The 20,292-nt window shown below is 43.9% G+C and overlaps 1 long non-coding RNA gene across 2 annotated transcripts in view; it reads right to left on the reverse strand.

Moving 5' to 3' along the window:
- The window catches only part of LOC145546578 (uncharacterized), a 77,998-nt gene extending 72,138 nt beyond the window's left edge, over nucleotides 1–5,860 (reverse strand). For both annotated transcript variants that reach the window (XR_014083044.1, XR_014083045.1), the window contains exon 1: nucleotides 5,611–5,860. This is a non-coding gene — a long non-coding RNA (uncharacterized LOC145546578). The remainder of the gene's footprint in view (nucleotides 1–5,610) is intronic.
- Nucleotides 5,861–20,292: the final 14,432 nt, after the last annotated feature.

The following is a 20,292-nucleotide window of genomic DNA, read 5'->3' on the forward strand; positions in this document are numbered from 1 at the left end:
ATGACCTGCATCCTTATTTGATCCTGTTTAAAAGGCTTCCCAAATGAAGGACAACAACCTGAATCAAACGACTTCGTGGGAGTCCATATTTGTACATTTATGGGAGGGAAAGGGGGGAAGAAATAGGAAGACAGAAGCCCTCAGGTGATTTTCTGGAACAGGACATTCCAACGACAACCCTGGAAGCTCAAATTCCCTCGAGTTCTGGTTTCCCAAGCAACCAGAAATGGGCATGAAAAAGGACTGCCGCCTTGTGGATGATTTTTGTAACTACAACAGTCAAATCTGCTTCTGGGCACTGAATATTCATAAAGCCTGGAGGACATCCAAGGACACTGGTTCTCAAGAAACAATCAGGAGGAAGGAGGCCAGAAAACAAAATGCAAACTAGGATGGCTTTCCAGAGGCCAATCTCAGCATGTAGATATGACTCGCACCATTTGAAAAAAAGAAGAGAAGAAAATTTACAAGTGCCCAGGAAAAGAATGTCCACATTGACATCCCAGCAGCATGACCAGGCTTGGGTGCCAAGGCTGAAATACAGTGGGGTTCCAGGATGAGGGGAGGATGCCCTAGCATTTGAGCCCTCTTTCAGGCCTGTACTGTCTGTTCAGCACTGCATGGGAACACAATTTCCTGATGCAGACATGCCAGCTTTAGAGCCAAATCAGCCCTTGTGTACTCAAATAGTGGTGGTGCCCATGGACACAAAAACTTGGAAAACCAAAATGCTGTCCAGGTATGTAGCCAATGCTGATCCTTATTCTAACCCTTTTTAAAAAGTCCTACTTTAGGAAGGACAACACTAAAAATCAAGATATCAGATGATCAGGCAATTCTATGCCTGATCATCTGGATATCTAGGTGGGGCAAATCTTAATTCCAAAAGAGACAGGCAATGTAACCTTCAGTATGGCACTCGCTATTTAAAATGCTCAAGTCACAGATTGATGAACATATCCAAGGAAAGATGAATGTATGAAAACAAGTGGTAGAGAACTGGAAGCTGACTGAGTCATGAAGAAGAATGAAGTAATATCCACCTCAGCAACAGGAATCAACCCATATTTGAAAATATTAAATGTTAATATTCAGTGGCACAATGGAAAACTCAAAAAATGAATTGCATTAAAAGAAGAATAAACTTATTTCTGTTAATTTATGCTTAACAAAGAGAAAAAGTTGGAAAAGATTAGAAATTTGGAGATGTGAATAATCTACACACAAAACACATATAAATACACTATCAATTAAATGTAATTGAGAGTAAAAGGAAGGCTGGGGACAAAGCTTTAATAACCTGCGTTAAAACAAAAGCTCCAAAAACTTGGTATGTGTAGATATACCAGTGAATTGTCTGTCCGTAAAAAAAAATAGACTGTAAATCAATGATATTACTATAAAAATTTAAAATAAAATAGAGGAAAAAACAAACCCTGCACACTCTACTCCTCTCTAAACTCCTTTAGCCCGGATGGTGCCACGTCCCTGCAGCCTGAGCAGGCTGCAATCCTAAGGCTGAAATAGTGGGATTCAGGGAGGAAAAGAGGGTGTCTCAGCATCTGAGCCCCTTTCACACCTGTATTCCTTGTTCCTCTCGGCATGGGGACACAAGTTTCCCATGCAGACGGATCAGCCAGCACCAAACCCAATCTTACTGTTCCCAAATAATAATGGAGCCCCTGGGCAGAAGGAGTTTGGAAAACCCAGCTGCTCTCCTCCTCTCCAGGTGATGGAGATCCTGAATGCAGCTTCCTTGTTTCAAGGGCCTCCCCTAGGCAGGACCAAACCCTCCAGGGAACCTCGATGCAAGCCTTCAGACTTGTTTTCGCAGTGAGGTCTGGGAAGGAAGCCCTAGGAAGACAGAAGACCTCAGGCGTTCTTCTGGTACAGGACGTTCCAAATGACAGCCCTGGAAGCCCAGATCCACTAGGGCTCAGCTTTGCCCAGCAATGGGAGTTAGGCGTGGAGAGTGCTGCCGCCTTGTGGACACTTTCTGAAACTACAGCTATCACGCCACTGCTTCTGGGCACTCGATCTTCCCAAAGCCCGAAGGGCTGAGAAGGACCCCGGGCCCACGAGAAACAGTCAGGAGGAAGGAGCAGGAGGGGAACAAAATCAAAATCAGGACGACTTTCCAGAGGCCAATCTCAGCGGGTAAGTATGTCTCACACCGTGTAAATGAAAGAGAAGGAAAAACATTTAAAATTGCCTAGGAACCTGTAAAAGAATGAAACTAGAACACTTTCTAACACTGTACACAAACATAAACTCAAAATGGATTAAAGATCTAAATGTAAGACCAGAAACTATAAAGCTTTTAGAGGAAAACATAGGCAGAACACTCTCTGACATAAACCATAGCAAGATCCTCTATGCTCCACCTCCCAGAGTAATGGAAATAAAAGCAAAAAGAAACAAATGGGACCTGATTAAACTTAAGCGTTTGCACAAAGAAGGAAACTATAAGCAAGGTGAAAAGGCAGCCTTCAGAACGGGAGAAAATAACAGCAAACAAAACAACTGACAAAGAATTCATCTCTAAAATATACAAGCAGCTGGTGCAGCTCAATACCAGAAAAATAAACAACCCAAACAAAAAATGGGCCAAAGAACTAAACAGACATTTCTCCAAAGAAGACATACAGATGGCTAACACACACATGAAAAGATGCTCAACATCACTCATTATCAGAGAACTGAAAATCAAAACCGCAATGAGGACCCATCTCACGCTGGGCAGAATGACTGACATCAAAAAGTCTCCAATAAATGCTGGAGAGGGTGTGGAGAAAAGGGAACCCTCTTACACTGTTGGTGGGAATGCAAACTAGTACATCCACCATGGAGAACAATGTGGGGATTCCTTAAAAAACTGGAAGCAGAACTGCCATATGACCCAGCAATCCCACTGCTGGGCATACACACCGAGGAAACCAGAACTGAAACAGACACGTGTACCCCAATGTTCATTAGCACTGTTTACAATAGCTAGGACAGGGAAGCAACCTAGACGTCCATCAGTAGATGAATGGATAAGAAAGTTGTGGTACCTGTACACAATGGAATATTACTCAGCTATGAAAAAGAACTCATTTAAATCAGTTCTAATGAGGTGGATGAAACTGGAGCCTATGATACAGAATGAAGTAAGTCAGAAAGAAAAACACCAATAGAGTGTACTAACTCATCTCACACGCTAGTAAAGTAATGCTCAATATTCTCCAAGCCAGGCTTCAGCAGTACGTGAACCATGAACATCCAGATGTTCAAGTTGGTTTTAGAAAAGGCAGAGGAACCAGAGATCAAATTGCCAATATCCACTGGATCATCGAAAAAGCAGGAGAGTTCCAGAAAACATCTATTTCTGCTTTATTGACTATGCCAAAGCCTTTGACTGTGTGGATCACAATAAACTGTGGAAAATTCTTCAAGAGATTGGAATAGCAGATCACCTGACCTGCCTCTTGAGAAACCTGTATGCAGGTCAGGAAGCAACAGTTAGAACTGGACATGGAACAACAGACTGGTTCCAAATAGGATAAGGAGTACATCAAGGCTGTATATTGTCACCCTGCTTATTTAACTTACATGCAGAGTACATCATGAGAAACGCTGGGCTGGCAGAAACACAAGCAGGAATCAAGATTGCTGGGAGAAATATCAATAACCTCAGATATGCGGATGACACCACCCTTATGGCAGAAAGTGAAGAACTAAAGAGCCTCTTGATGAAAGTGAAAGAGGAGAGTGAAAAAGTTGGCATAAAGCTCAACATCCAGAAAACTAAGATCATGGCATCTGGTCCCATCACTTCCTGGGAAATAGGTGGGGAAACAGTGGCAACAGTGTCAGACTTTATTTTTTGGGGGCTCCAAAATCACTGCTGATGGTGATTGCAGCCATGAAATTAAAAGACTCTTACTCCTTGGAAGGAAGGTTGTGACCAACCTAGACAGCATATTTAAAAGCAGAAACATTACTTTGCCAACAAAGGTCCATCTAGTCAACGCTATGGTTTTTCCAGTAGTCATGTATGGATGTGAGAGTTTGACAGTGAAGACAGCTGAGCGCCAAAGAATTGATGCTTTTGAACTGTGGTGTTGGAGAAGACTCTTGAGAGTCCCTTGGACTGCAAGGAGATCCAACCAGTCCATCCTAAAGGAGATCAGTCCTGGTTGTTCGTTGGAAGGACTGATGTTGAAGGGGAAACTCCAATGTTTTGGCCACCTGATGCGAAGGGTTGACTCACTGTAAAAGAGCCTAATGCTGGGAAGGATTGGGGGCAGGAGGAGAAGGGGACGGCAGAGGATGAGATGGCTAGATGGCATCACTGACTCGATGGATATGGGTTTGGGTAAACTCCGGGAGTTGGTGATGGACAGGGAGGCCTGGCGAGTCATGGGGTCCCAAAGAGTTGCACACGACTGAGCGACTGAACTGAACACATATATATGGAATTTAGAAAGATGGTAATGATGAAGCTTTAATGCGAGATAGCAAAAGAGACACAGATATAAAGAACAGACTTTTGGACTCTGGGGGAGAAGGCAAGGGTGGGATGATTTGAGAGAATAGTGTTGAAACATGATGCCATATGTGAAATAGATGACCAGTCCAAGTTCGATACATGAAAAAAACAGGGTAATCAAAGCCGATGCACTGGGACAACCCCGAGGGATGGGATGGGGAGGGAGGTGGGAGGGGCGTTTGGAACTGCGGGGACAGATGTACACCCTTGGCTGATTCATGTCAATGAATGGCAAAAGCCACCACATAGTCTAAAGTAATTAGCCTCCAATTAAAATAATTTTTTAAAAAAGAAAAGGAAATAAAAAATCAAACCACAGGCTGTAAGAAAGAAAATATTTGCAAAGAAAATTTTTGCATGGGTAAACCTATGACCAATTCATGTTGCTATTTATTAGAAACGAACACAGTACTGTAAAGCAATTATTCTTCAATTAAAAATAAACTTATTAAGTTCAAAAAAAGGAAGTTGTGGTACATACACAATGGAATATTACTCAGATATGAAAATGAACGCATTTGAGTCAGTTCTAATGAGGTAGACGAAACTAGAGCCTGTTATACAGAGTGAAGTAAGTCAGAAAGAGAAACACAATACAGTATATTAATGCATATATATCGAATTTAGAAAGATAGGAATGACGACTCTATAAGCAAGACGGCAAAAGAGACACAGATGTAAAGAACAGACTTTTGGACTATGTGGGAGAAGGTGAGGGTGTGACAATATGAGAGAATAGCTCTGCAACATGTATGTTACCATATGTAAAATAGATGACCAGTGCAAGTTTGGTGCATGAAACAGGACACTCAAAGCTGGGTCTCGGGGACAACCCAGAGGGAGGGGGTGGGGAGGGCGCTGGGAGGGGAGTTCAGCATGGGGGACACATGTGCACCTGTGGCTGATTCGTGTCGATGTGTGGCACAAACCACCACAATACTGTCGAGTAATTAGCCTCCAATTAAAATAATTCAAAAAATAAAATCGCCCAGGAAAAGAATGTCCACATGGAGAAAGATTAAGGAGAAGTGATTGAATCTTGCACCAGGGTATCATTACCCACCAGTCGGAGTGCTTACCGTTTCAACATCCAGGAACGATCAATGCTGGGGAAGGACTGGGGGAGGTGGGAGGCCTCTGAAGCTATTGGAGAAATTGAAGAGTGCACAGAGTCTCACGCAGAACACTCCGGAGGGTCCTTAAGACACTGAAGCCAAGCTATCAGATGACCAGGCAATGCTGTGCCTGGATGGCGAGGTGGAGAAAGCCTGCTTTCCGAAGGACGCGGGCACCGCAAGTTCACCTCGGCACGCACTCCTTCACAGAGCCAAGGTAGGAACATGGCAACGGAAAAACGGAAGCGCGAGCAACACGTGATACAGACGACTAGTGGGATATGGCTCGGCTGCCAAGAAGAAGGCGATAACGTGAACCTCGGCAACATGAACGGACCTATGCATAACCATACTAAATAAAATATATTACACAGAGAAAGACAAACAAAATGTTATCAGTCAGTAGTGGAATGTTAAACGCAATAACAGAGATTACATTAAAGGGAGAAATACACTGAGAAATTGAAAAAAGCTTCTGCTTATCAAAGGGAAAAAGTGGGGGGGGGGAGGCAGGGAATGGGTTTAGGAGGTGGGAGTGAACTATACACAATCCTACCTATTAAAATAGGTCATCAACCAAATGCTAGTCCAAATGCTTTAATAACCTGTATTGGAATGATAGTTCCCAAAACTTGGCATGTGTAGATGTATTGATACATCCTCCCTCTATACCTGTACAACAGACAACACCCTGTAAATCAATGATATTCATATAAATTTCAAAATGCAATAAAGAAATACCTGTACTCCCTACTCCTCTCTAAACTGCTTCAGCCCCATTGGAGTCCAGTCCCCGCAGGCGGACCAGGCTTGGATCCCAAGGCCGAGGTATGGTGAGATTTCGGGAGGAGTAGACGATGTTCTAGCATTGAGCCCTCTTTGGGGCTTGTATTTCTTGCTCCCCACTGGGTAGGAACATATGTTTCTGATGCAGATGGGCCAGTCAAGAGCCAGCCCAATCTTAGTGGACCAAGTCATGGTGGTACCCATGGACACAAAAACGTGGAAAACCCAGCTGCTGTCCAGATCTGCAGGTGATGCCCATCCTTTACTCCTTGTGTCAAAGGCCTACCCTAGGAATGACAACACCGAAAAATCAAGATATCAGATGATCTGGCAACTCCATGCCTGGGTATGTAGGCAGAGCCGATCTTAATTCCAAAAGAGGCAGACATTACAACCTTCACTACGGCACTCCCTATTCAAGCACACAGGTCAAGCAAGTGGGGAATGTATCCAGGGAGAGATGAAACTATGACAGAATGTCCTACAGAGAGACAATGCAATCTCACTGGGCCATAAAGAAGAATCAACTAATATCCACCTCAGCAACAGGGATTGGCCCATATAGGAAGCTACTCAATGAATTAAATTAGACACAGAAAGACAGACAACCTGTGTTACCACCTAGTGGTCGAATGGAAAACTCGGCTAAATGAACTACATTACAAAAGAGAAATTGACTCGTCTATGTTAATTTAGGCTCAACAGAGGGAAAAGGTGGGGGAAAAACTAGAAATTTGAAGGCGTGAATAATATACGCAGACTAATACATATATAAAGACAATGTCAACTAAATGTAAGTGAGAGTAAAAGGAAGGCTTGTCATAACGCTTTCATAATCTGAATTAGAACGAAAGCTCCAAAAACATGACACGTGTAGATATATCAATGAATTGCCTGTCTGCACACACACATGAAACAACACACAGTAAATCAGTAATATTTCTAGGGCTTTTAAAATGAAACAGAGAAGGCCAAGACAAAAAACAAAGCAAAAAAGAACAGCACTCTCTACTCCTCTCTAAAGGCCTTGAGCCCTGCAGTGCCCTGCAGCCTGGGCAGGCTTGGATCCTAAGGCTGAAATATAGTGGAATTCAGGGAGGAAAAGAGGGTGTGCCAGCATATGACCCCTTTCAGACCTGTATTCCTTGCTCCTCTCTGCACGGGGACACAAATTTCCCAATGCAGACCGACCAGCCAGCACCAAAACCAATCTTAGTGCACCCAAATAATGATGGAGCCTCCTGGCAGAAGGAGTTTGGAAAACCCAGCTGCTCTCCTCCTCTCCAGGTGATGGAGATCCTGGATACAGCGTCCTTGTTTCAAGGGTCTCCCCTAGGCAGGACCACACCCTCCAGGGAACCTCCATGCAGGCCTTCAGACTTGTTTTCGTTGTGAGGGCTGACAAGGAAGCCCTAGGAAGACAGAAGCCCTCAGGCGTTTTTCTGGCCCAGGACATTCCAAATGACAGCCCTGGAAGCCCAGATCCACTGCTGCTAAGTCGCTTCAGTGGTGTCCGACTCTGTGCGACCCCATAAATGGCAGCCCACCAAGCTCCGCCGTCCCTGGGATTCTTCAGGCATAATACTGGAGTGGGTTTCCATTTCCTTCTCCAATGCATGAAAGGGAAATGTGAAAGTGAAGTCGCTCAGTCATATCCGACTCTTGGAGACCCCATGGACTGCAGCCTACCAGGCTCCTCCGTCCATGGGATTTTCCAGGCAAGAATACTGGGGTGGGATGCCATTGCCTTCTCCCCAGATCCACTAGGGTTCAGCTTTCCCCAGCAATGGGAGTTAGGCGTGGAAAGTGCTGCCGCCTTGTGGACACATTGTGTAACTACAACTGTCACGCCACTGCTTCTGGGCACTGGATCTTCCCAAAGCCCGAAGGGCTGAGAAGGACCCTGGGCCCACGAGAAACAGTCAGGAGGAAGGAGCAGGAGGGGAAAAAAATGAAAATCAGGACAACTTTCCAGAGGCCAATCTCAGCGGGTAAGTATGTCTCACACCGCGTAAATGAAAGAAGAGGAAAAACATTTAAAATCGTCCCGGAAACAAACATCCACATAGATAACGACTGAGGAGAAGTGATTGAGTCTTACACCAGGGTATCATTAGCCAGCGGATCAGAGTGCTTATCATGTAAACATCCAGGGACAATAAATACTGCGGAAGGTCTGGGGGAGGCGGGAAGCCTCTGAATCTGTTGCAGAAAAGGGAAAGTGTACAGAGTCACATGCAGAACACTCCAGAGTGTCCTTAAGACACTGAAGCCAAGCTATCAGATGATCAGGCAATTCTGTGCCTGGATGTATAGGTGGAGAAGGCCTTCTCCCCAAAGGACCCAGGCACCGCAAGTTCACCTCAGCACACATCCTTTCAAAGAGCCAAGGTGGGAACATGGCAACGGAAAAATGAAAGCATGAAGAAAACGTGATACAGAGGAATAGTGGGATATGACCAAGCCATGGAGAAGAATGCAATAACATGTACCTCAGCAACATGCATGGGCCTCGGTATGACCATACCAAATAAAATATATTTCACAGAGAAAGGCAAACGTGAATGTTATTATTGCATAGCAGTGAAATGGACATCTCAAAGAAAGGAATTACATTAAAGGGAGAAATACACGGAGAAATTGAAACAAACTCACCAAAGGGAAAAAGTGCAGGGGAAAAAAAAAAAAAAAACGGATTTAGGAGGTGGGAGTAAGCTATACATGCCCATAGCTATTAAAATAAGTCATCAACAAAATGCTCATCCAAATGCTTTAATAACCTATATTGAAACAATCGTTCCAAAAAGTTGGCATTTGTAGATGTATTGATGAATCCCCTGTCTGTACCTGTATTGTAAAACAAACACCGCGCTCTAAATCAATGATATTCCTATAAAATTCAAAATGCAATAAAGAAAAAGAGCTGCACTCCCCACTCCTCTCTAGACTCCTTCAGCCCCGTTGGGGTCCAGTCCCTGCAGCCGGACCAGGCTTGGATCCCAAGGCCGAAGTATGGTGGGATTTCAGGAGGAGTAGATGATGTTCTAGCATTTGAGCCCTCTTTTGGACCTATATTTCTTGCTCCCCTCTGGGTAGGAACACATTTTCCTGATGCAGACGGGCCAGCCAGGAGCCGACCCAATCTTAGTGGACCCACGTCATGGTGGCACCCATGGACACAAAAACTTGGAAAACCCAACTGCTGTCCAGGTCTGCAGGTGATGCCCATCCTTTACTCCAACTCCTTGTTTCAAAGGCCTACCATAGGAATGACAACACTGAAAAATCAAGATATCAGATGATCAGGCAATTCCATGCCTGGGTATATAGGCAGAGCCAGTCTTAATCCCAAAGAGGCAGGTACTGCAACCTTCACTATGCACTCACTCTTCAAGAACACAAGTCAAGCAAGCAGGGAATGTATCCAGAGAGAGAAGAAACTAGGAAAAAAGTTGCACAGAGAGACAATGCAATCTGACAGAACCATGACGAAGAATGAATGAACATCCACCCAGCAACAGGAATGGACACATATATAAAAACACTAAATAAAATTAATGAGATATAGAGACACAAGCATTGTGTGGTAATTATTAGTGATGGAATGGAAAACTCAGCCAAATGAACTACATTAGAAAAGAGAAACTGGCTTATTTATCTTATGCTCAACAAAGGGAAAGGGAGGGAAAAAACTAGAAATTTGAAGGCATGAATAATCTACACACACTAATACATGTATAAAAGACAACATCAACTAAATGTAATTGAGGGTAAAAGGAAAGCTGGTCATAATGCTTTAATAACTTGAATTAGAACGAAAGCTCCAAAAATATGGAAACTGTAGATGTATCAATGAATTGCCTGTCTCTACACAAGATCATGGCATCTGGTTCCATCACTTTATGGCAAATAGATGGGGAAACAGTGGAAACAGTGACAGACTTTATTTCTGGGGGCTCCAAAATCACTGCAGATGGTGACTGAAGCCATGAAATTAAAAGACACTTGCTCCTTGGAAGAAAAGCTATGACAAACCTAGACAGCATATTAAAAAGCAGAGACATTACTTTGCTGACAACAGTTCGTCTAGTGAAAGCTATGGTTTTTCCAGTAGTCATGTATAGATGTGAGAGTTGGACTATAAAGAAAGCTGAGCGCTGAAGAATTTTGAACTGTGGTGTTGGAGAAGACTCTTGAGAGTCCCTTGGACTGCAAGGAGATCCAACCAGTCCATCCTAAAGGAAATCAGTCCTGAATATTCATTGGAAGGACTGATGCTGAAGCTGAAACTCCAATACTTTGGCTACCTGATGTGAAGAACTGACTCATTGGAAAAGACTCTGATGCTGGGAAAGATTGAAGGCTGGAGGAGAAGGGGACGACAGAGGATGAGATGGTTGGATGGCATCACTGACTCAATGGACATGAGTTTGAGTAAACTCCAGGAGTTGGACAGGGAGGCCTGGTGTGCTGCAGTCCATGGGGTCACAAAGAGTTGGACATGATTGAGCGACTGAACTGAACTGACACATACAATAAAAAATACACTGTAAAACAATGATATTCCTGTAAAAATTTAAATGAAACAAAGAGAAGGAAAAAAAAAAAAAGAACTGAACTCTATTCCTCTCTAAACTTCTTTAGCCTGGTTGATGCCAGGTCCCTGCAGCCTAAGTAAGCTGAGATCCTAAGGCTGAAATATGGTGGGGTTCAGAGAGGAAGGGACAGTGTCTCAGCATCTGAGCCCCTTTCAGACCTGTACTCCTTGTTCCTCTCTGTATGGGAACACATATTCTCCGATTCAGACAGACCAGCCAGGACTCAACCCAATCTGAGTGCACGCATATAATGAGGGAGGTCCTGGGCAGAAGGAGTTTGGAAAACCCAGCTGCTCTTCTCTTCTCCAGGTAATGAGATCTTTAATGCAACTTTCTTGTTTCAAAGGCCTCCCCTAGCCAGGACAACCACCTCCAGGGGACCTCCATGCAGGGCTTCAGACTTGTTCCTGAAATGAAGGCTGAGAGGGAAGCCCTAGGAAGACAGAAGACCTCAGGCATTATTCTGGCCCAGGACATTCCCAATGACAACCGTGGAAGCCCAGATCCACTAGGTTCTGCTTTCCCCAGAACCAGAATCGGGCATGAAAAAGTGCTGCCGCCTTGTGGACATTAACACAACGGTCATATCAGTGCTTCTGGGCACTGAAAGTTCACAAACCCTGAAGGGCTGGGAAGGACCCCGGCCCACAGGAGACAATTGGGAGGAAAGAGCAGTGACAAAAACAATGCAAATCAGGACATCTTTCCAGAGGCCAATCTCAGCAGTTAAGTATGACTCACACCAAGTAAACAAAAGAAAATGAAAAAATAATTAACATCGCCCAGGAAAAGAACATCCACATCCATAAAGATTAAGGAAAAGTGATTGAATCTTGCATCAGGGTATCGTTACCCACCAGTCAGAGTGCTTATCGTTTAAACATCCAGGAACAATAAATGCTGGGGAAGGTTTGGGGTAGGTGGGAGGCCTCCTAAGCTGTTGGAGAAAATGAAAATTGCATAGAGCCAGAAGCAAAACACTATGGAGTATCCCTTAAGACACTGAAAACCAAGCCACCTGATGATCAAGCAATTCTATGCTTGGGCATATAGGTGGAAAAAGCCTTCTTTCAAAAAGACCCAGGTCCCTCAAGTTCACCTCAGCATGCATTCCTTCAAAGAGCTGATGTACGAACATGGCAATGGAAAAATGAAAGTGTGAGCAAAAAGTGATACAGAGAAATACTGGCATATGACTAAGCCATAAAAAAGAACACAGTAATGTGTACCTCAGCAACATGAATGCACCTAAGTTTGATGATACTGAATAAAATATAGTACATATAGAAAGACAAACATGAAGTGTTATCACATAGTAGTGGAATGGAAAACTCAACAAAGGGAACTACATTACAGGAAGAAATACACACAGAAACTTAAAAAACAAACATAGCTTACCAAAGGTAAAAGGTGGGAAAAACAAAAAACCCCCAAAAACCTGAAATTAGGAGTTGGGAGAAAGCTATAGATGCTAATACATATTAAAATAGGTCATCAACAAAATGCTAGTCTAAACACTTTAATAACCTGTATTAGAACAAAGTTTCAAAAACTTGACACTTGCAGATGTGTCAATGAATCCCCTGTAACTGTACAAGAAACAACACACTGTAAATCGGTGCTATTCCTATAAAATCAAAACACAATTAAAAAAAAAAAAGAGCCACACTCCCTACTTTTCTCTCAACTCCTTCAGCTCAGTTGGGGTCCCATCCCAGCAACCAGACCAGGCTTGAATCCCAAGACTGAAACATGGTGGGTTTAAGGAGGAGCGGTGGGTATTCTAGCATCTGAGCCCTCTTTCAGGCTATTATTTCTTGCTCCCCTCTGGGTGGGAACACATTTTCCCATGCAGATGGGCCAGCCAGGAGCCAACCCAATCTTAGTAGACCCAAGTCATGGTGGTACCCATGGACACAAAAACTTGGAAAACCCAGATGCTGTCCAGGTCTGCAGGTGATGCCCATCCTTTACTCCATCTCCTGGTTCCGAAGGTCTACCCTAGGAAGGATGACAATGAAAATCAAGATATCAGATGATCAGGCAATTCTATGCCTGGGTATATAGGCAGAGCAAATCTTAATTCCAAAAGAGGCAGGCACTGCAACCTTCACTATGGCATTCACTATTCAAACACCCAACTCAAGGAAGTGAGGAACATATCCAGGAAAAGATGGAAGTATGAGAAAAAGTTGCACAGAGAGACAATATAATCTGACTTGGCCATAAATAGGAATGAACTGATATCGATCTCAGCAACAGGAATGGACCCATATATGAAAAGACTAAATAAAATAAATTTGACATAGAAACACAAACATCCCGTGTTACTACTTAGCGGTGGAATGGAAAACTTAGAAAAATGAACTTAGGACCCAACCCAATCTTAGTGCACCCAAATAATGATGGAGGCCCTGGGCAGGAGGAGTTTGGAAAACCCAGCTGCTCTCTTCCTCTCCAGGTGATGGAGATCCTGATTGCAGCTTCCTTGTTACAATGTCCTTCCCGAGGGAGAACAATGGCCTCCAGTGAGCCTCCACGCAGGGCCTCAGACTTGTTACTGTGGTGAGGCCTGAGAGGGAAGCCCTAGGAAGACAGAAGCCTTCAGGCTTTTTCTGGCCCAGAACAGGCCAAATGACAGCCTGGAAGCGGGCACTAAGGCTCAGCTTTCCCCAGCCACCAGATTTGGGCAAAGAATATGCAGAAGGCCCAGGGGCTGTCAGTGACACCAGCCCTCAGGAAATAGGCTGGGAAATGTACTCCAAGGAGACCTGAAATCAAGATGAGTTTTCAGAGGCCAGTTTCAACAGGGAAACATGATACACACCGTTTACAATCAAACAGGACATAAAGACATCTCCCGGAGTCTGGTCTATATCGTTAATGATCAGAGACAAGAGACTCAAACGGCAAGGAAGTATCACCTCACGCCAGTCAGAGGGAGGGTGTATCAATATCACTTTTATGAACCAAAACTGCCGGAGTGGGTGCTGGGTAAAGGAAAAGCTCGTAAGCTGTCAGTGGTTATGAAAAATGTAAAGAACTACCTGGACAAAAGTGCCGAGTTTCCTTGGAAACTATGAATAAAAATAAGGCAGTCAGATCATCAGGCACACCCATGCCAGGCCCTCTATGCAGAGGAAACCTTCAGTGGAGAAGACAGAGGCACCCCAACTTTCCCCACAGCACCCAATACTGACAAAAGTCAAGACAGTGAAGAGGCCAACACATCCATGGACCAATGAATGGATAAGGAAGACCTACTCCAGAGAGACAAGGTAAACTTAGCCATAAAGAAGCATAACCAAAAAATGTTTCTCAGCAACATGAATGGAAGGAAGGAAGGAAAGCACGTTCAATGGACAGATAAAGGCAAGTGTCATGTGATATGACTTGGAGGTGGCTTTTTTTTTTTTATAAATTTATTTATTTTAGTTGGGGGCTAATTACTTTACAATATTGTAATAGTTTTTGCCATACATTGACATGAATCAGCCATGGGTTTACATGTGTTCCCCTTCCTGGACCCCCCACCCACCTCCCTCCCCATCCCATCCCTCTGGGTCATCCCATTGCCCCAGCCCTGAGCATTTGTCTCATGTATCGAATATGGAATGGTGTTCTGTTTCACATATGATAATATACATGTTTCAATGCTATTCTCCCAGAACGTCCCACCCTCACCTTCTCCCTCAGAGTCCATAAAATTGTTCTATGCATCTGTGTCTCTTATTCTGTCTCGCATATAGGGTTATCGTTACCATCTTTCAAATTCCATATATATGCATTAGTATACTGTATTGTTGTTTTTCTTTCTGGCTTACTTCACTCTGTATAATGGGCTCCAGTTTCATCCATCTCAGTAGAACCGATTCAAATGTATTTTTTTTAATGGCTGAGTAATATTCCATTGTGTATATGTACCACAGCTTCCTTATCCATTCGTCTGCTGATGGACATCTAGGTTGCTTCCATGTCCTGGCTATTGTAAACAGTGCTGCGATGAACATTGGGGTACACGCGTCTCTTTCAATTCTGGTTTCCTCGGTGTATACGCCCAGCAGTGGGATTGCTGGGTCATATGGCAGTTCTATTCCCAGTTTTTTAAGGAATCTCTACACTGTTCTCCATAGTGGCTGTACTAGTTTGCATTCCCACCAACAGTGTAAGAGGGTTCCCTTTTCTTGGAGGTGGCTTTTATGTAGCAATTCACAACTGAGAAAGACTGAGACTTCAGAAGACACACTCATTAAAGAGAAAAGGTGGGAGAAGGTAAAGTCCGAGTGGCTGAAACTTAAACACACAGACACACATATAAATAGAATAGGTCACACCAAAATAGCCCAACTCTGTATCACAGGAAATTATACTCAACTTGGTTCCAGAAAGTCTATGAAAACTAAAGCTGTCTCCAGAGGCAGGCTGGCCCACCAGAAGCAAAGCAAGCCTAGTGTATCCCAAGAACGATAAAACCCCTTCTCTGGAGGAGCTTAGAGAGCCAGCTGTTGTCCCGCTTTCCAAGTGATGTGGATTCCTGCTCCAGCCTCCTCCTTTAAAAAGTCTCACCTAAAAACATCAGAACTCTCAAGAAAGAGATTTTGCAACAGGTTAAAATTGGTCCTGCGTGATGAGCACAGCCAAGAAGGATGAAGACAGAAACCCTTGGGCCTTTTGATGGTACGTGGCATTCCAAATCTCAACACACGGGACTCCTCTCTCCTGAACTCCTTCACTGGAAAGGGCACAGGCACCTGAACGTTTCCCACAGCACTTAGTTTTGACAGCAGCTGGAATACGGAAGTGGCCCAAATTTCCATGGACAGATGGATGGATAAGGATGTAGTGCCACAGAGAAACAATCAAATTCCAAATCACAGGGGGCCCAGTGTCACTGAGGTTGTGATTGGCCCCTCAACCAGAGTTCCAAAGGAAGCAGCCATATCGCCTTCAGACACTTTGGGTAACAGAAACACTGACGTCTCAGCATCTGGGCAGAAAATATTCCTAAGGCCTAGGGGATGCAACCTACACTCACCGTCCTAAAATGTCCTGGGGGAGCCATCGAAAATAATTGAAATCAGGATGAGTTTTGGGGGCCAATTTCAAGAGGTAAATACTGCTCACATTGTAGCAAATTATAAAACATTGGCAAGATAAAACCTAGGACACGGTGGTCTACATTGCTAATGATTAGAGGCAAGACACTTAAAATGGCAAGGAAGTATCCCCTCACGCTACACAAATTGGTTCTCCTTCAAATATTTACAAACAATAAATGCCAGAGTGGGCATGGGGGAAAAAAGGAGTCTCCTGTCATAAATGGAAACGCAAATTGTAAAGGACCACATGGAGAAGAGTACGGAAGATCCTTAGGAAACAAGATAAACGGCAATCACATCTTCAGCATTCGCACATCTGGACCCCTCTCCCATGAACTCCTTCACTGGAAGGGACGCAGGCACCTGAACGTTTCCCACAGCACTTAGGTTTGACAACAGCCGGGATACAGATGTGGCCCAAATTTCCATGGACAGATGGATGGATAAAGATGTAGTGCCACAGATAGACAATCAAATCTTAGCCACAAAGGAGGAGAAAATAAGGCCTTTCTCACCACTATGGATGGAAGTCAGTAAAATAAGTGAGACAGAGGGGCAATCAGCCTGTGATATCATTTAGAGATGGAATGGGAAAACTCATCTTATGAATGAATTTAGAACAGAGAAATCGACCCAGAGACATTAAAAAATGAAGCCAGGGTTTCCAAAGAAGAAAGGTGTAAAGAAAGATAAATTAGAAGGTGGTTGAATCCTATACACACTAATAGATACTTCTGTGTGTGTGTAAAATAGATCATCAAGAAGACCACTGAATTATCATGGGAAATCTGACTCAGCTGGCTTTAATAACATCTAGGGGTATAGAAGCTAAAAATAATGGATATGTTTAGAGGCATAACAAAACTCCTTACTGTACATCTGAAAGAAACAAGCATTGTAAACCAAGGATATTTCTAGAAAAATTAAATGCAAAGTTTACAAGAAAAAAAAAAGACAACAACCATTGCCTACTCTACTGCTTTCTAGTCTCTTTTTCCTGAGCTAACATCAATCTCTGCAGGCTGACTAGGCTTGGTCTCAAGGCCGGGATGTGCTGGGGCTCAGGGAGCCAGGGAGGTGTCTCCAGAACACAAACCCCCTTTGCACCTGTGCTGCCCAGTCGAATCTGCCTGGGACTACAGTCTCAACATGCATGCCGTCCCCCAAGAGCAAATTCAAGCCTAGTGCATCCCAGGTATGGTAAAGCCTCTGTGCTGGAAGAGCTTTGAAAATCCAGCTGGTCTCCAAGTTTCCAGCTGATGCGGATCCCTATTCCAGTTGCCTTTTTCAAAACCCTCCCCTAAAAACGACAGCCACCTCAGCCTCAAAGACAGTGATTTTTCAGGGGTCAACATTTGTCACAAGGGAAGTGTCAGGGGGAAAGAAGCCCTTGGGCGTTCCTCTGGCACATGGCATTCCAAATGACAACTCAGCAAGGCCAGTTTCAGTAAGGCTCCTTTGGCCCCATTAAAGAGTGGGGAATGCGGAAGTGCTGCCGCCTTGTGGACACATCTCATAACAGCAACACTGAAACCTCTGCTGCAGGGCAAGGAATGTTTAGAAGGCTTGGCGGCTGTCCATGACACCAGCACTCAGGAAATAGGCTGGGAAAAGTACCGCTCCAGAGAGACAAGGTAAACTTAACCATTAGGAATAATAAATAAAACACCTTTCTTTGTAACATGGATGGAAGTAAGTAAAGCACATCGACAGAGAAAGGCAAGTGTCATGGTATTATTTAGAAGTGGGATTTACGTACCAATTTACAGATGTGAGATAGATTCAGAGACATTAGAAACAAATGTAGTCTTATTTAAGTGCAAAATGGGAGGAAATGATAAATTTCAAGGTGGCTGAGAACTGTATATTCACGCACACTTGCATACACATGTACACACACACAGATCAGTCACCAACACAGATATACTCTATATCACAGGAAATTCTACTCAACATGCTTCACTAACATCTATGGAAACAGAAGCTGAAATTAATGTGCAGATATAAATCCTCTTTCTGTTCATCTGAAACAGACAATACATTGTAAGTTAATGTTACCCCTAGAGAAAGAAAAATAAAATTTAGAAATAAAAAGTTTAATCTAGTATTCTCTTTCTTCCTTGTCTTTTGCTAGTGTCATATCCATGCAGCATGAGCAAGCTTGGGGTCAAAGCTGGAATATGTGGGGCTTGGGAGGAAGAGGCGTTTGCCCCAGCACATGATGCCCACGTGGAATGGTGGTGCCTGGTTTCCTAGCGTGAAACCCCAATCTCTAGAGTCAGGAGGACCCTCCGGAAGCTAAAGCAAGTGTGGTACACCACAAGTATATGGTATAGCCCCCTTGCTGGAAGAGCTTAGAAAGCCAGCTGTTTTCCTGGTTTCAGATCATGCAGATTCCTATTCCAGCCTCCTCCTTTAAAAGATCTCTCCTGAAAACAACAGCATTCAATATAGTGATTTTTTAGGGAAAAGATCTGTGCTGGGTGAACAGTCGGGGGAAGAAATCTGAAGACAGAAGCTGTAGGGTTTTTTGTTGACACATGACATTCCAAATGACAACCCATCACCCCAAGTTTCATTAAGACTCTAGTTGGCCCATTAATCAGAATTCCACAGAAGCAGTGATACTGGCTTCAGAAACACTGACATCTTAGCTTCTGGGCACACAATATTCCCAAGACCTAGAGATTGTAAATAACACTTGCCATCAAAAAATATCCTGGGTGGGAGAGCAATCAGAAGAAATTTAAATCAGGATGAGTTTTCAGAGGCCAATTTCAAGAGGTCAGTATTACAGAATTGAAATTTATTTAAAATAGAAAGGTATAGCCTAGTAAACAATAGTCTACTTTGCTAGTGATTAGAGACAAGTGACTTAAAATTGCAAGGAAGTATCACCTCATACCACACAAAGTGGTTATCCTTAAAATATTTACGAACAATAAACACCAGATTGGGTGTTAAGAAGACAGAGGACTCCTGTGCTGTTAGTTGAAATGCGAAGTGTAAAGACTTCAATGGAGAGTTGTACAGTTTCCTTAGGAAACTAAAAGCAGAGCATTCCATTCTTCAGGCATTCTCATGCCTAGGCATACACTTCGAGAAAACTTCTCTTTGAAAAGACACTACACCCTACCATTCCCCAGAGCCCTCACTATTTACGATAGCTAAGACATTGAAGCGTGGCCGAGAGGAGCTAGGCCAGGCCAGGGGCCAGGGGCCGGGGGCCGGGGGCGGCGGCCGAGAGGGGCTAGGCCCGGCGGAGGGGGCGGAGGGCTGGGGCCGGCGGCGGCGGCGGCGGCGGCGAGAGGAATTACCCAAGGCCCAAGGTAAGAGAAACCCAAGTAAGACGGTAAGTGTTGCGAAAGGGCATCAGAGGGCAGATACTCTAAAACTAAAATTACAGAAAATTAGCTAATCTGATCACACGGACCACACCCTTGTCTATCTCAATGAAACTAAGCCATGCCGTGTGGGGCCACCCAGGACAGATGGGTCATGGTGGAGAGGTTTGACAGATTGTGGTCCACTGGAGAAGAGCATGGCAAACCACTTCAGTATTCTTGCCTTGAGAACCCCATGAACAGTATGAAAAGACAAAAGGATAGGACACTGAAAGATGAACTCCCCAGGTCAGTAGGTGCCCAATATGCTAATGGAGATCAGTGGAGAAATAACTCCAGAAAGAATGATGGGATGGAGCCAAAGCAAAAACGATACCCAACTGTGGATGTGACTGGTGATAGACGCAAAGTCCGATGCTGTAAAGAGCAATATTGCATAGGAACCTGGAATGTTAGGTCCATGAATCAAGGCAAACCGGAAGTGGTCAAACAGGAGATGGCAAGAGTGAACGTCGACATTCTAGGAATCAGCGAACTAAGATGGACTGGAATGGGTGAATTTAACTCAGATGACCATTATATCTACTACTGTGGGCAAGAATCCCTTAGAAGAAATGGAGTAGCCATCATGGTCAACAAAAGAGTCCAAAATGCAATACTTGGATGCAATCTCAAAAACGACAGAATGATCTCTGTTCGTTTCCAAGGCAAACCATTCAAAATCACGGTAATCCAAGTCTATGCCCCGACCAGTAACGCCAAAGAAGCTGAAGTTGAACGGTTCTATGAAGACCTACGAGACCTTCTAGAACTAACACC

Source organism: Giraffa tippelskirchi, chromosome 1 (genome assembly GCF_054371585.1).
Source record: "Giraffa tippelskirchi isolate mGirTip1 chromosome 1, T2T-mGirTip1v1.2.pri, whole genome shotgun sequence".
NCBI lineage: Eukaryota > Metazoa > Chordata > Mammalia > Artiodactyla > Giraffidae > Giraffa > Giraffa tippelskirchi.